This window comes from Crinia signifera, chromosome 8 (genome assembly GCF_055691185.1).
Source record: "Crinia signifera chromosome 8, ASM5569118v1, whole genome shotgun sequence".
NCBI lineage: Eukaryota > Metazoa > Chordata > Amphibia > Anura > Myobatrachidae > Crinia > Crinia signifera.
Window position 1 is genome coordinate 165551182 of NC_139224.1, and position 14413 is coordinate 165565594.

The window sequence follows — 14413 nt, forward strand, 5'->3', positions numbered from 1 at the left end:
CAAGGACCGAGTTTGAGAACTACTGCTCTAGGGTAATACACATATAGCTCCCCTTGTAATGCTGCTAGACTTGGGTCTGCAGGGTAGTTACTTAATAACAGCCCTCCCTTGCCAATCGAGGTACCGTTCTTTACCAGGTCGCCTCCTATTTTTTTTTATAGACCCTCCTGCAGTGTCTCTCCATCCCCAAGACCCATGTCATATCATTGGTATACAAAGCAATCTGTAATGTAGCTGAAACTAGTTCTACTACATTTAGTGACCTTTTTTAGCAACATGCCCAATTGTCAATTTTCCAACTCAACAGGGGATGTGAGACTAACGTGTGGTCTGATTACAGACATACGACCACGGAGCCACCTAGAAAATGCAGATGAAAGGAGGAACTAAAGGCCTAAAATAGCAGGGTTTCAACTGAAGTTCACTGTTTCTGCAAATGGTTGTCAATCAACAGCGATAATGAATAATGCGTCCAATATACCGAAATGGAATCACATATCTCAAATACCGTACGAGCACAAGCCTCTGTAGTTATAGAACAACAGGACATTTCAATGCGTGATTTAGGCAGACAGAAATTAAAGTGTAACCTCCATCCACACACTGCAGGCAGTCATATTGCTACTGAATCGTTACTCGTCAGAATGCAAACTATTCATTTACTAGGAGCTGCTTCAGAATTTGAAATTAAACAGAAAATAAATACCTCTCGATTTTACCCATGTTGTACATGGTACCATCTGCATCGCAGTATTAATGCCATATATGTGTACAAAAGAGAGAAATTTGCTCTCGGCACTAACAATATATACTGAAATTCTGTAGAGGGGATTTTGATTAAAACATTTAAGCCTGCAGTCCATCATCAAGGGACCCCAATTTTCTTCAAAGCTCTTCGCCAGTGTATATGCTAAGCATTCAGTTACATGCAGGGGCGCCGACAGGTCGGTAACATGAAGGGGATGTGGCCACCTGAGGGGTGTGGCATCAGGGAAGGGAGGGGCCACACCCAGTGAAAAAATAAACAAACAAACAAGAGGGAGAGAGATGACAGGGTGCCGCTGCCTCTCTCCCCAGCTCAGCACAGGCCACTAAGCAGCCTGTGCTGAGCTGGGGAGAGAGACTGTGCTGCTGCAGAATGTCATCTCTATCCCCACTGCAGCGTGGGAGTCGGACCCGGCCCTGGTTAAAAAGTACCCCCCCCCCCCCACGCCATTGGCAGAGGCGTACCTAGATATTCGTGGGCCCCATAGCAAAAGTTTGTAAGGGCCCCCTATTTAGCAACTGATGGTGATAAATGTGTGTAAAACATATTACTTAGACAGCAAAGATGGGCCCCCTTCAGCTCTGGGCCCCATAGCAGCTGCACCCCTTGCACCTGTGGTAGTTACGCTCTTGGCCATTGGTTAGATATATTCACCTCCCAGATACAGAAGAAACCTCAAATTGCAGGATTTGCTTTCTGGGGGCAGGGCTTGATGGCGTCTACATCAAGCCCCGCCCCCCCGAAGTGCTGCTGACAGTCTCCTCTCTGGGCTTTTCCCGGAGTGCAGACTTTAAAAGTAGGCAACCCTGGAATAAAGCAGACTCTGCTTCTTTCAGCCGTTTCCAATAAAATGTGTCACTGATTGGGATAAATTATCCTGTCAGTAGTATCTGCTTAGTGCTGCGTCCTGAAATGCTGATATGCACATACTATCACTAGTGAAGTTTTCTGTTGCTTTGCTTTTTTCTTAGGAGTAAAGTCAGACTTACATACAGGAGAGCTGATTGCTAGCCCAGGAGAAGCCATGTTTGATGGGATGTTGCTATTGGTTGCATGGGGACGAGAAGAGATTGTTCTTTCATGATCTATTATAGCAATCAGAAAATAAACACACATTTACAGCCCAACAACTCAACATCTGCCTGATGCTATTGATTTTGATTATTGAAGCGCTGGCTTTGTTCTGTGTCCAATTGCCTGATATATGTATATGTGTGCCTAGTTTGGTGTAGAGCTTCCGAAACCTCCATAAGCAAGGCCATGTTTTCAGGTTCTCTTTCTACAATTATCACCCACCTTGACTACATCTTGTATCTGACTTTCTCTTCACCATCCGCTCCCTAATCTCTTTCTCTCTTTCTTGTTATTCCAGTTGCCCTGGATTTCCCAGCAAAATTTGCTTTCCATACCCAATAGAATCGAATGCTTTTCCAGGACACCTGTGGGTCTGTAGAATGTGTCAGTTAGTAATTACTGCACCTGTGCATCAGCTATGTGGTCTGGGAAATGTGAGTTAATAATGACTACAGCTGTGCCCCAGCTAGGTGATCTGGGGAATGTGAGAGTTAGTAATGACTACAGCTGTGCACCAGCTAGGTGATCTGGGTAATGTGACAGTTAGTAATGACTGCACCTGTGCACCAGCTAGGTGATCTGGGGAATGTGAGAGTTACTAATGACTACAGCTGTGCACCAGCTAGGTGATCTGGGTAATGTGACAGTTAGTAATGACTGCACCTGTGCACCAGCTAGGTGATCTGGGGAATGTGACAGTTAGTAATGACTACAGCTGTGCCCCAGCTAGGTGATCTGGGGAATGTGACAGTTAGTAATGACTGCACCTGTGCCCCAGCTATGTGGTCTGGGAAATGTGACAGTTAGTAATGACTACAGCTGTGCACCAGCTAGGTGATCTGGGTAATGTGACAGTTAGTAATGACTACAGCTGTGCACCAGCTAGGTGATCTGGGGAATGTGACAGTTAGTACTGACTACAGCTGTTTACTAATGACTACAGCTGTGCACCAGCTAGGTGATCCGGGTAATGTGACAGTTAGTAATGACTACAGCTGTGCACCAGCTAGGTGATCCAGGTAATGTGACAGTTAGTAATGACTACAGCTGTGCACCAGCTAGGTGATCTGGGGAATGTGACAGTTAGTAATGACTGCACCTGTACCCCAGCTATGTGGTCTGGGAAATGTGACAGTTAGTAATGACTACAGCTGTGCACCAGCTAGGTGATCTGGGTAATGTGACAGTTAGTAATGACTACAGCTGTGCACCAGCTAGGTGATCTGGGGAATTTGAGAGTTACTAATGACTACAGCTGTTTACTAATGACTACAGCTGTGCACCAGCTAGGTGATCTGGGTAATGTGACAGTTAGTAATGACTACAGCTGTGCACCAGCTAGGTGATCTGGGGAATGTGAGAGTTATGACTACAGCTGTGCACCAGCTAGGAAGTCTGGGAAATGTAGGCTGTTGTTATGCTGTCTTGAAAACTAGTTTGGAAACCCTTGTCCTATGTTTTACCTGCTCTCACCCACACCACTCCATTATACATCTCAGACCAACTCGGAAGGCATACTCTGTCACCTCCACCCACCACCACCTCTATATGGATCTCCCTGTCCTGCTTGCCCAGACACTTGTACAACCTTCAATCGTTCATACTCTCCAAAAGCCACCTCTTCATTATAACCTACATTACAGTATGTCCCACATGTTGGTGATACTATTCCAGCAGCCATCCAGTGCCTCTAGCCCCCACTGTCCATAACACTCACTCCCCAGGTAGTAAACTCCTACAATCAGGTCCCTTTAACTGAAACCGAAGATGTCTTTCTTTACATCCCAAAAAATAAGCGTCATTCGTCAGGGAGTAACAGGCTTGATAAAATGTCAAACTGCTTGTGGTGTATTGTGGAAAACTGAAATACATACCACATTTCAGAGAGTGAAACCCATAATTACAGTACATAGTGGTGGGAGATCTAATCCACGGATTCCACTCAGAAATCAGTGCAAATAACACACGCTACATTTATTTCAGAATGTAAACCAGTCCCCCCTGTGCCTTAAACAGAATAGGGGCAGGATTGACAGCAAATGGGGTTTGAGGGGGTGATGACAGACACAGTTAAAGACAGGTCATTATACAAATAAATAGATACAGGAAGGCAAATAGAATATAAATCCTGCATACCCACCGTGTGTAGGACCAGCCGGACTGTAACAATAGTTCTATCCACAGATTTTTTTTCTTTCGCAGGCTGTTCCCATGTGCTGTCATCGGAGACGAGTAAGACACAGATTGTGTTCAGCTTGTGGGCATTGGATGTGATACATGGCACTAACATTCTGTAGGCTTGTGAGTCACCCGGGAACTGCTGACATCCTCTTCGGTGATCAGGACATATGGCCGTGACAGCATAGTTATCCACTGTCCTTAACCCTTTCAGTGCCGGCATCTCTGTGAGAGATGGGCAAAATTGCCGTTAAAAATGCCACACGGTATATTGTGCCTGATTTATGTTTTGTAAGTAAATACAAAAAGAAAGCAACTGGGCAAAACCAGGCTGAGTTGCGCTGCAGTTGGGGCTGGTGTAAAATGTGCAGAAAACGATTGGGCTATATTTTTTTTCTGTGCAGGGTAAATACTGGCGGTTTTTGCATGTAGCCCACAGATGTTAGACAGCTTTATTTTTACATTGCAATACAGATTTCAGTTTTGAACAAACGCCACCCAAATCTAATTCTTTCTGCACAGGTTACATCCGCCCCACCTGCAGTGCAGCATGGTGTTAAGCAGTTGCTTCGCAACCAGAATGCGTTCGCACGGGGAACGATGGTGGCGCTGTGTGCATTTTTGCGCATGTGTGCGTGCACCCACAGTGGACAGACTGTTACCCAGGTCCATGCACCCAGGACAGCGAGCGTGGGGCCCTCCAGATGTTGATGAACTACACATCCCAGCATGCCTTGCATCAGTCTCAGCATGGCCACATAGCAACACTAATGCAAAGCATCCTGGGATGTGTAGTTCATCAACATCTGGAGGGCCGCTGTTGCCCAGCCCTGGCTTAGCGAGTGGTAGTGAATTACCCCCATAGAATGAAGGTTCAGCTGAGAATATTTCGAATAAAGAATCATTGACTTTGGATTCATTTAATCAGCGCTGTGTGTACAGACCTGACACATTTATCATCATGAAGGCTGAGAAGGGGTCAGTTAGCGATACACGGTCTATGCATCCTGCTCACTCGCTGCTAGAATGTGGATTACAGCTCTATAAAAAGAAAAACTATTTTTGTTTTTCTAATGGGGTATAGGGGTCAAATGATTGTGGTGGAAGTGCAATTGTAATGCTGACATTACCTGGTGCAGGGTTCTAGCAACCAGGTCGCTTACAAGTTTCTGTAATAGTTATTTCCACATTCTGTCCTGAACATATAAACTGGAAAGCAATTTTCCAAGTAATAATATGCTGCCAAAGGACGATATTAGACTGGATGCCTCCACTGTACTTAGCCGGGTTCCAGATCGACCTGTGGTTTAGTGAAGCCTCATGACTAATCAGGGTGTCACTTACTCCTACATGAGCCGCGGTTACACAGTCCTCAATATGGTAAATGGAAAGCACATGTCTTCAGTGTACTGATACGATTAGCCGACAGTTTGCTAATGTTTTAATAAAGTTTTCCACCTTCAATTTCACTGAATATATTCATATGTATATTAGACTATGGGGTCGATCCTATTAGGCCCGAAGGGCGCGAGGTGCCAGTTGAGTGCGTTTTTCATTCTTTTAAATGCTGAAAATGCTGTGATGATTCGCACGTGCGAATCATCCGCACAGAATAGGATCAACCCCACACACTGCTGTTAAAGTGATGTATTTCTAGTTCTTTAGATAGGACACAAATTTTCCCTTTAAACACAATAGTATCCAATACACAGCTGGAATAGATCCAATGAAAAGGTATCCTCACCATCTGGACAGACGGGGGTAAATTTACTCCTAAGAATAAAATCTGCTGCCCATAGCAACCAAATAGATTATGTCTATCGTTTCTCTACTGCATCCTAGAAAATAACAGCAGAATGTGATTGGTTGATTGAGCAACAACACTTTAAAAAAAAAAATATTTACAGATTTTTTTTTTTAAATTTAAGCTTTTAAAAATGTACCCCACAGTCAATAGGTCAACAACATACTGCTCTTCTCAATCTATACTTAATCTCTTAGCAAAATCATCAGCTCTTTTGGATTTCAGTATCACTTGTATGCGGATGATACTCAGTTCTATCTATCAACCCCAGAGTTGTCACCAGAGGTCTTGGACTGAGTCTCTGAATGCCTATCTGCCATCTTATCTTGGATGTCTTCTCGCCAACTCAAACTCAATATTTCCAAAACTGAATTTCTTATATTCCCGCCAACTAAGAACAGTTACCATCCTGAGATCTCCATCACTGTTGACAACTCGACAATCCACCCTACCCCACAAGCTTGTTGCCTAGGGGTCATCCTAGAATCTGAACTGTCCTTTCTTCCCCACATTCAATCTGTCTCCAAATCATGTTACATGCATCTAAAAAACATATCCAAAATACGACCGTATCTCACACAAGACACTACTAAATCTCTTATCCATGCACTCCTGCCCCTGCCAACTCCCCCCCCCCCCTCCATGTGGAGCGGCCGAATCGCAGCTCACCCCCGGGGGGAGCGGGTGAGCATCGGAGCGACACCCCTCCCCCCTCGCCATTTACGATATGAAAGGGGTATATCCAGGGGCGGGCTGGGCCGGGGGGCAGAGTGCCATATGCCCCCCGGGCCGCTTACCCACCCACTGGCTGCGGGCCGTGCTGGATCAACTCCTCCAACCCTCCTGCGCTGGCCGCGGCTTCCAGAACACGGCCGCGGCTACAGGAAAATGGCCGCCGGCCTCCTGCACTGAGAACGTCCTCAGTGCAGGAGGCCGGCGGCCATTTTCCTGTAGCCGCGGCCGTGTTCTGGAAGCCGCGGCCAGCGCAGGAGGAGCTGATCCAGCGCGGCCCGCAGCCAGTGGGTGGGTAAGCGCTCCCCCCCCTCCCCGCAGCATATGTATTTCTGGCACTCTGTGGGGGCATACTGTATGTGCCTCTGGCACTCTGTGGGGGCATATGTGCCTCTGGCACTCTGTGGGGGCATATGTGCTTCTGGCACTCTGTGGGGGCATATGTGCTTCTGGCACTCTGTGGGGGCATATGTGCCTCTGGCACTCTGTGGGGGCATATGTGCCTCTGGCACTCTGTGGGGGCATATGTGCCTCTGGCACTCTGTGGGGGCATATGTGCCTCTGGCACTCTGTGGGGGCATATGTGCTTCTGGCACTCTGTGGGGGCATATGTGCTTCTGGCACTCTGCGGGGGCATATGTGCCTCTGGCACTCTGCGGGGGCATATGTGCCTCTGGCACTCTGCGGGGGCATATGTGCCTCTGGCACTCTGTGGGGGCATATGTGCCTCTGGCACTCTGTGGGGGCATATGTGCTTCTGGCACTCTGTGGGGGCATATGTGCTTCTGGCACTCTGTGGGGGCATATGTGCCTCTGGCACTCTGTGGGGGCATATGTGCCTCTGGCACTCTGTGGGGGCATACGTGCCTCTGGCACTCTGGGGGCATATCTGGCACTGTGGAGGAATATGTGTATTTGGCACTGTGGTGGAATATCTGGCACTGTGGCGGCATATGTGTCTGGCACTGTGGGGGCATATCTGGCACTGTGGGGGCATAAGTGTATTTGGCACTGTGGGGGCATATCTGGCACTGTGGGGGCATATCTGGCACTGTGGGGGCATATCTGGCACTGTGGGGGCATATGTGTATTTGGCACTGTGGCGGAATATCTGGCACTGTGGGGGCATATCTGGCACTGTGGACATCACATTGTGCGGTGTAATGGGCATCATGGTATGGGGCGTAATGGGCATTACGGTGTGGAGAGCATTGGGTAATTGCCATCACAGTATGGGGTGTAATGGGCATCAAGGTGTGCGGCATAATGTGTAATTAGCATCACAGTGTGCGGTGTATTGAGTAATTAGCATTGCAGTTTTGGGCGTAATGTGTAACTGGCATCATGGTGTTCAGCATAATGTGTAATTGGCATTACGGCATGTGGCTTTATGTGTAATGGGTATTACAAGGTTCGCTAAAATGTGCAATCTGCAGGTAGACAATACAATCATGGTACAGGCCATGTCCCCTTGTGATAGGCCACGCCCCTAATTTTCCTGCGCGCCTTCGGCGCGCAAAAGCATTCCGTCTGCCATAGAGTTGCCAGATTATGGGCCAGTGCTCTGGACTTGCCCCCTAGGCTAAAAGTTGCCAGCCAGCCCCTGGGTATATGTGTACAATGTGTTTGGCCATAGCACATAGCCAAACTTGTAAGCGAAGATAGTTAAAATTGCCCATGAGCACCGTGAGTACAACCATTTTCAGTTTTTAAATTGCTCTTTGCTAGGAATCCCCCACTGCAACCAATAATATTGTCTTATATGTTTTAAACAGCACAATGACAGAATTTCCAACAACAGTTCTCCCTGAATGACGATCTGTCAACCAGCGTTCTAGGTAAGCATGCAAACTGGCAAAGAAAATAATGTGGGTGTAAATAGGGCTTGCTGAGGCAGAACAAATAAACTAGCGCTGTAGGAGAAAAGTCACTAATGTAATACATTATACTGTGCGACTACCGCTCGTGGGGAAACAAAGAAAATTAAAAAAAACAAAAAACATTTTGTTCTGATTTTTCAAACCAGTTATTTGGAGAGAAGAGTCTGTGCGTGACGATACTCAATAGCGCCATCTAGTGTCACAGGTCATACCTGATTTACAACCAGGTTAGGTTTAGATCACTGGTACATTTCTAGCCCTGTTATAAATTATTTATTTAGAAAGCAGCAGAGATGTTGTAAATAGGCTTACAGGGATCATGTAACAATGGTGTTCTATTGCTGATGTGAGAACTGTAAACAATACACTGAAACGTTAATTTAAGACTAGAGAAAACAATAAAAGGCAACTGTAAAACTTGCCAGAGAGGCTGTCTGACGGCGGAGGAGCGATGGACAGCTTCTGAAGATGCAAGACAACATGGAAGTCACCATGCAAAAGAGCTTAAAGCCCACCCTTAAGAGCATAGAAGACGCCGTGGAAGGGAGATGGCGGTGATGCAAAAACTGCTGTGCCACCCCAGCAGACGCTGCCCATTGGGAGCTGCCTAGTGGGGAATCTGGCACAAACTATTAGCAGGTATGTTTTCAGAAGTGTCAAGATGTCATCATTTCGCTCCATTACAGAATCCTGAGCAACAGCCTGATGACAAGTAATCTGTGAAAACAGGTCATTGGCCACTTGTAACATTAAGACACGTACTGTATGTCGCATTATCTCCTTTGTGAGGAAACAGATAATTTCAACAGAGTAATGCAAGTATTATCTCCGCCCTGGCGATGTTTGTGTTTTCGGTTACCATGGTAATCTAACCGAACTTGTTTTGTATGTGTGTGTGTGATTAACAGTCCCAAGAAAGTGACCCGGACGACACAGGGCCTAATTCAGTATGAATTGCTAATCAGCAACTTCACAATGCGACAAATTATGGTACGACTGCGCGTGCACATGTGCCACAAGGTGCATGCACTGCTACAGTTAGCGACACTAATTCCTGATTGCTAAGTAGTCGTAGTTTGATCGAAGTAGTCGAAATATGATTGACAGGAAGCCAGAGCTTCCGGGCCGAAGCCTGCCGTGTTCTGGGTGGGTTTGGAAATAAGCAGGCATGCCTAGGTATTTTTGGGGAGGGTCTCTGGCGTCTGCGCTGACAATTTCCAGCCTGTATAAGTAACAGATAAGTGGCAGCCTCAAACCTACTCAGAACTGCACAGACGGCAAAGTCACTTCGATGTTCTGGGATTGGTGTACAGATCTGCAAGTGGATAATGGTCAGAGATCCGTTCGCATTTCATCTACAAATTTGCACGGGGCGTTTTCTATTGCTGTCTGGGCGGCGGCTATCTACTGGCAGTCATCTGCGACTTCTCAGATTAGAGACCCTGGATGAATTAGGCCCCCATTGCTATTTGTAACCTACCTTTTCTGCGGTGATCACGGGAGGCCAATAATGCTTGTGTGAATGTCGCAGGAGCATCCAGAGCGTGTAGCCAAGGTTCCGAGATAGATGCTATTGGAGAAAAGATGCTTGTTTTTGACAGAATTTTTGTACCCAGCATGGGTAAGTTTAAATGCAATTACTAATTTTGATGGCTGCAAATGGAAAAGCAGCGGGTGACACAATCACATGCACAAAGCCGTATGGATACCTGCATTAGCGGAAGATAGTGAAACTGGCTTTCATTGCCGTCCGCTCTCGCGGCTGCTCTGCATCGGAACCAGGCCCAAAAAGTCTCAACCTATAGGAGAAACTATAGAAATTAATGTAATCGAATGTAAAATGATATTTCTATCATCTACCAAACAAAATGTATTTTTGTATTGAAAATGTATAAAATATGTCATTGGCATACTGTCAACCCTGCTGAGATTACCTCTGAGGTCGTGGCACGGTAGGTGGAAACCAGTGTGTTTATAAGTTATGAATTTATAGCAGAAGCAATAGTTCACTTGAAATTCATGGCATTTATATTAGTGTGTCATTTTATTATTATTTTTTTAAATTTTCTTAAGTGTTGTGACTATTTTCATCATATTAAACCTCCATTTAATAATGTTCTGTCTTTGTGTTCTTTGTAAACTCATGAGCTTGGTTATTGTATTGCTCTATAACTGAACTTCAGAGAGTTGTTTGGATTACAATAGTTCTGGTTAATTTAAGTTCTGAGTTTATAAAGAAATATTAGTGAGTGAGTGCATGAGTGAGTACATGAGTGAGTAAATGAAGGCTTTTTGTAAGAGCTTCATGGGAATAAATGTTGGTGGTGGAGGACAGCAGTTAAAGAATATGAAATATCTTTATTTCTTGGCACAATAATAATTTTTAGAAAAACAAGACAGATTTATAGTGATGAACACTTTGTAATAAGCATGTCCTGCAGGGTGCCTGAAATCACTGTTGATGGGACCCGGCAGCTTCAAGGGTGTATGCATTTCCAGGATAGGGGGTATGTAATGGAGCATCCGTCGGAAGATGTTGCTAGCGACTCAGAGTGCATGTATATTATAAATATACACTAGACGATGTTCCCGATATGTTGCTCAGATCTGCAGGATTGGGGGAGTGCTGTATGTAACAATTAATAACTTCTGTATCTATGAATACATCGGAAAATAGGTCATTTGCCAACCCAATAATAATTGCTGGTATCGTCCTTTAAAAAAAAATCTATGCAGACATTAACTGACAAGATAAATGCAGCATTGTTCCTTATAAAACTAAAAAAAGGAGGTATAAAATAAAAAAATAATAATTCTGTGCCAACTCTGAAATCACTAAACTTAAACCAAATGATTTCCCAGGAAATAAGAAATCACTCAATGGCTCCACTAAATAATAGTCACGAACATCCAAATTACCCCAGGCAAACACAAAGAGCAAAAAAGAAAAAAAGAAACCACAATAACAACAACACAGTAATACTCTGTCAAGTTTCATCAAACCACTTCAAATCGTGACAACCTTTGGCAGATCATTAATATTTTACATGTGCCCTCTTGCTAATCAGGAATCTGCTGGTACCAGTATGAAGGATACACTTCAATAGTTCTTCATTGGCATTGGATAACCACACACACAGAATCCAGGTGCCCTGTTGATCACAAATTCTATACCTCGACCAACAAAATCTATTTGTTGGGCGAGGCATAGAGGTTTATTGGGCGAGGTATCTATTCACTTTTACTTCAGTACGGAGTAAACGCTTAACCAAGAAATTACAATGCTAGTTTCGAGCGCGCAAAGGTTACAAATGATTAAATAAATATACAAAAAATCGAAATGCTCTTTCTATAGCAAGGTCCATCCGTAGGCGGACTCTATCTGAACCAGCCCTGGATACATTTCTTGGAATTAAATATACTGCACCCACTGAATAGAGATGTATTTATGTTTAAAGGTGTATTCCTTTATATATAATTACATTGTCTGAAGCTTTTTTTAATGATTGTTATAATTTTTGGGGTCTTTTTTTTATTGTGCATAATAACTTACATTCATATGTTAATTATTGCCTTATTTTTTATGATAAATCTATATATTTATATTCTTACCATTCTTTTTTTAAATGATACACATTTTTCCTCATAGCTAAAGTCTAATATGTTGGACAAAATCACTCTGTGGATATACTTATGAGTAAAACAGTTTTTAGAACACATTTGTCGATCAATATCTGCCTCCTGGTTGGAGGGGTATGGAGGGTCTCTCTGGGGCCCTACCACTGTTCTTGTGTTTAGTACAGACGTACCCTCAGTACCCTAAAAAAATACCCAGTCAGATGGCGCACCTCTCCGCCGGTGTACGCCAGCTATGGGAATCTGGCGATTCCCAGCGCTGGCTGAGAAATGCTCCATCTGTATATCAGACCACAAAATTACCTGGTACCTGAGTACTGATTTATAATCTGCTTAACACAGTGCTCAATCTAGCACCCTGCACCTTTTACAACCTGTGCAGTTCCTTTATGTCTGTCTGGGGTGTTGTTCTCTGTTCTGGTGCTTCTAGCTCACTCTGGTCTTTTTCAGATACAAACCAGAGATACAGTGGTGGGCAGAGCAGGGTTGGAGGTGGAAAAGAGGCAATGAGAGTTGGAATTAGTGTTGCCAATACCAGGATCCTGGGATTTGGCCCTAAAATAGCCGGATTTTGAATGCCCAGCTGTGCGGCTCTGCACAGCGTGATGTAATATCAGAGGTCACGATGTGCAGCAGTACCGCTCCGGCCGCACCTGCCCAAGTGCTTTAGGGGAGGGTGTGTGAAGTCGGCAACAGCCCAGATATGCAGGTTTTCATCACAGCCACAGAGTTATGTCACATCGCAAAATGTAGGTTCGCACCAGGACTTTGAAACGGGTCAGTCCTGGCACAAACCTTCATCTTGGGATGTTCACATCCCCACAGTGAACCGGCAATAGTGCCGGTTCGCTGACATCATCAGGGGGCGCGGTGGGGAGATGGTGTGTCATCGGGGGCGGGGAAGGGGGCAGCACTTAGAGCTGGCGCTGCCTCAAGCGCTGCCTCCTTCAGTGTGAACGGGAAATGGGTCGCTCAACTCGTTTAACCCGTTCACACCACGAAGCAACATGGCAACGAACCAGTAAGAACTCTGCTTTTTTACCAGTTCGTATTGCCGTGTTGCTACCTGTTTACGGGACACAGTAACCCCTTTTACATCGCACTAATTACCGGGTCAAAGCGGCTTGTACAGGTAATAAGTTGCGATGTGAAAGGGGTATAAGTCTCTGGCTACTCTGAGCCTGTGATGCAGTGGCGGATCTAGACTTCTCTTCTAGGGGGGGGGGGGGTTGTTTACTGTTTAAACTTGACCCTCCCCCTCCAGTCCTGACTCCTCCCATTGTAAGAATGCCCCCCCCCCAATAATAATAATAATAAAACAATAATAAATGTAAAAGAAAAAACCCTGCATGGGGGGGTCTGCATTGCACACATATGCATAGCACACCACAAACACACATGTACATTTCACATCACACACAGCTCACCTGAAATACATACATAGGGCGGTATTCAATGAGCCTGATTCGACATGTTTTTATGGCGAATTTGTGCTGTTTGGCGAATTTCTGACTAAAACGGTGAATCACCCTATTCAATGACCACATGGCGAATACATTTCAAGGTTTTTTTCACCATGATTCACCGAGTAGCAATCGCAATCTTTTTATGGTGAAGTGGAATGTGAACTTTTAAAATAAAGTGTTTTGTTTTTTACATTTGGTGTCAAAAAATCAGGAATTTTATTCTGAGGCATGCTATTTTTATTCATGTGCTGTAAGCACATGAATATATATTTAATTTAAAAAAAATATATATATATATTTTTTTTTACACAGCAGCCAGCAGGGGGCGCCGGAGCCGCTCATTACATATTCATATATTCACTGCACCCGATCGTTACGATCGGGTGTAGTGAATATACGCTCCCCTGCTGGCACCCCCGGGGGGCAGCCTGTGCTGCCTGGCACCCGGGGAGCCCACCTACCCCCCACAAAGTTCTGGGGCAGGCAGAGAGACTACCATCTCTCTGCCTGGCACCGTCCTCAGGCTCCCTGCGGCAATCGCCGCAGCTCATATTCGCCAGTCAGGGGCAGCGAGCCCCTGACACGTTGAATACCGGAGCCCGCCGGCTCCGGAACGTGGCGAATGTGCAGCGAATCCTAAAAAGGATTTGCTGCACCTCGCAGGTATTCTCATTGAATACCGCCCATAGTATATCACACATACAAACACACTGTATGTGCAGCCGGACGCAGCAGCAGCCGAACAGTGCACACACAGGGGAGCTCCAGGCTGTGGCTGCTCCCACTCATCAGGCGACTTCATCCTGAAACCGGGCACACACCCACCGTGCTGCAGACACAGCCCACCGCACACTGTCTGTGAGCAATCAGGGTGGCA

General features: G+C 45.4%; 1 protein-coding gene across 3 annotated transcripts in view; it reads right to left on the reverse strand.

Annotated features, from left to right (window-relative positions):
• KANK4 (KN motif and ankyrin repeat domains 4) overlaps positions 1 to 14413 on the reverse strand; it is a 152078-nt gene that overhangs the window by 128905 nt on the left and 8760 nt on the right. Inside the window, exons 2-4 of one of the 3 annotated variants that reach the window (XM_083157655.1) lie at positions 10144 to 10233; positions 9915 to 10004; positions 3981 to 4243 (exon numbers count right to left, since the gene is read on the reverse strand). The gene's annotated coding sequence lies outside the window, so the exon portion shown is untranslated. Of the gene's footprint in view, positions 1 to 1755; positions 1814 to 3980; positions 4244 to 9914; positions 10005 to 10143; positions 10234 to 14413 lie in introns of those variants that run through there. The other 2 variants (XM_083157656.1, XM_083157654.1) reach the window with 2 other exon arrangements.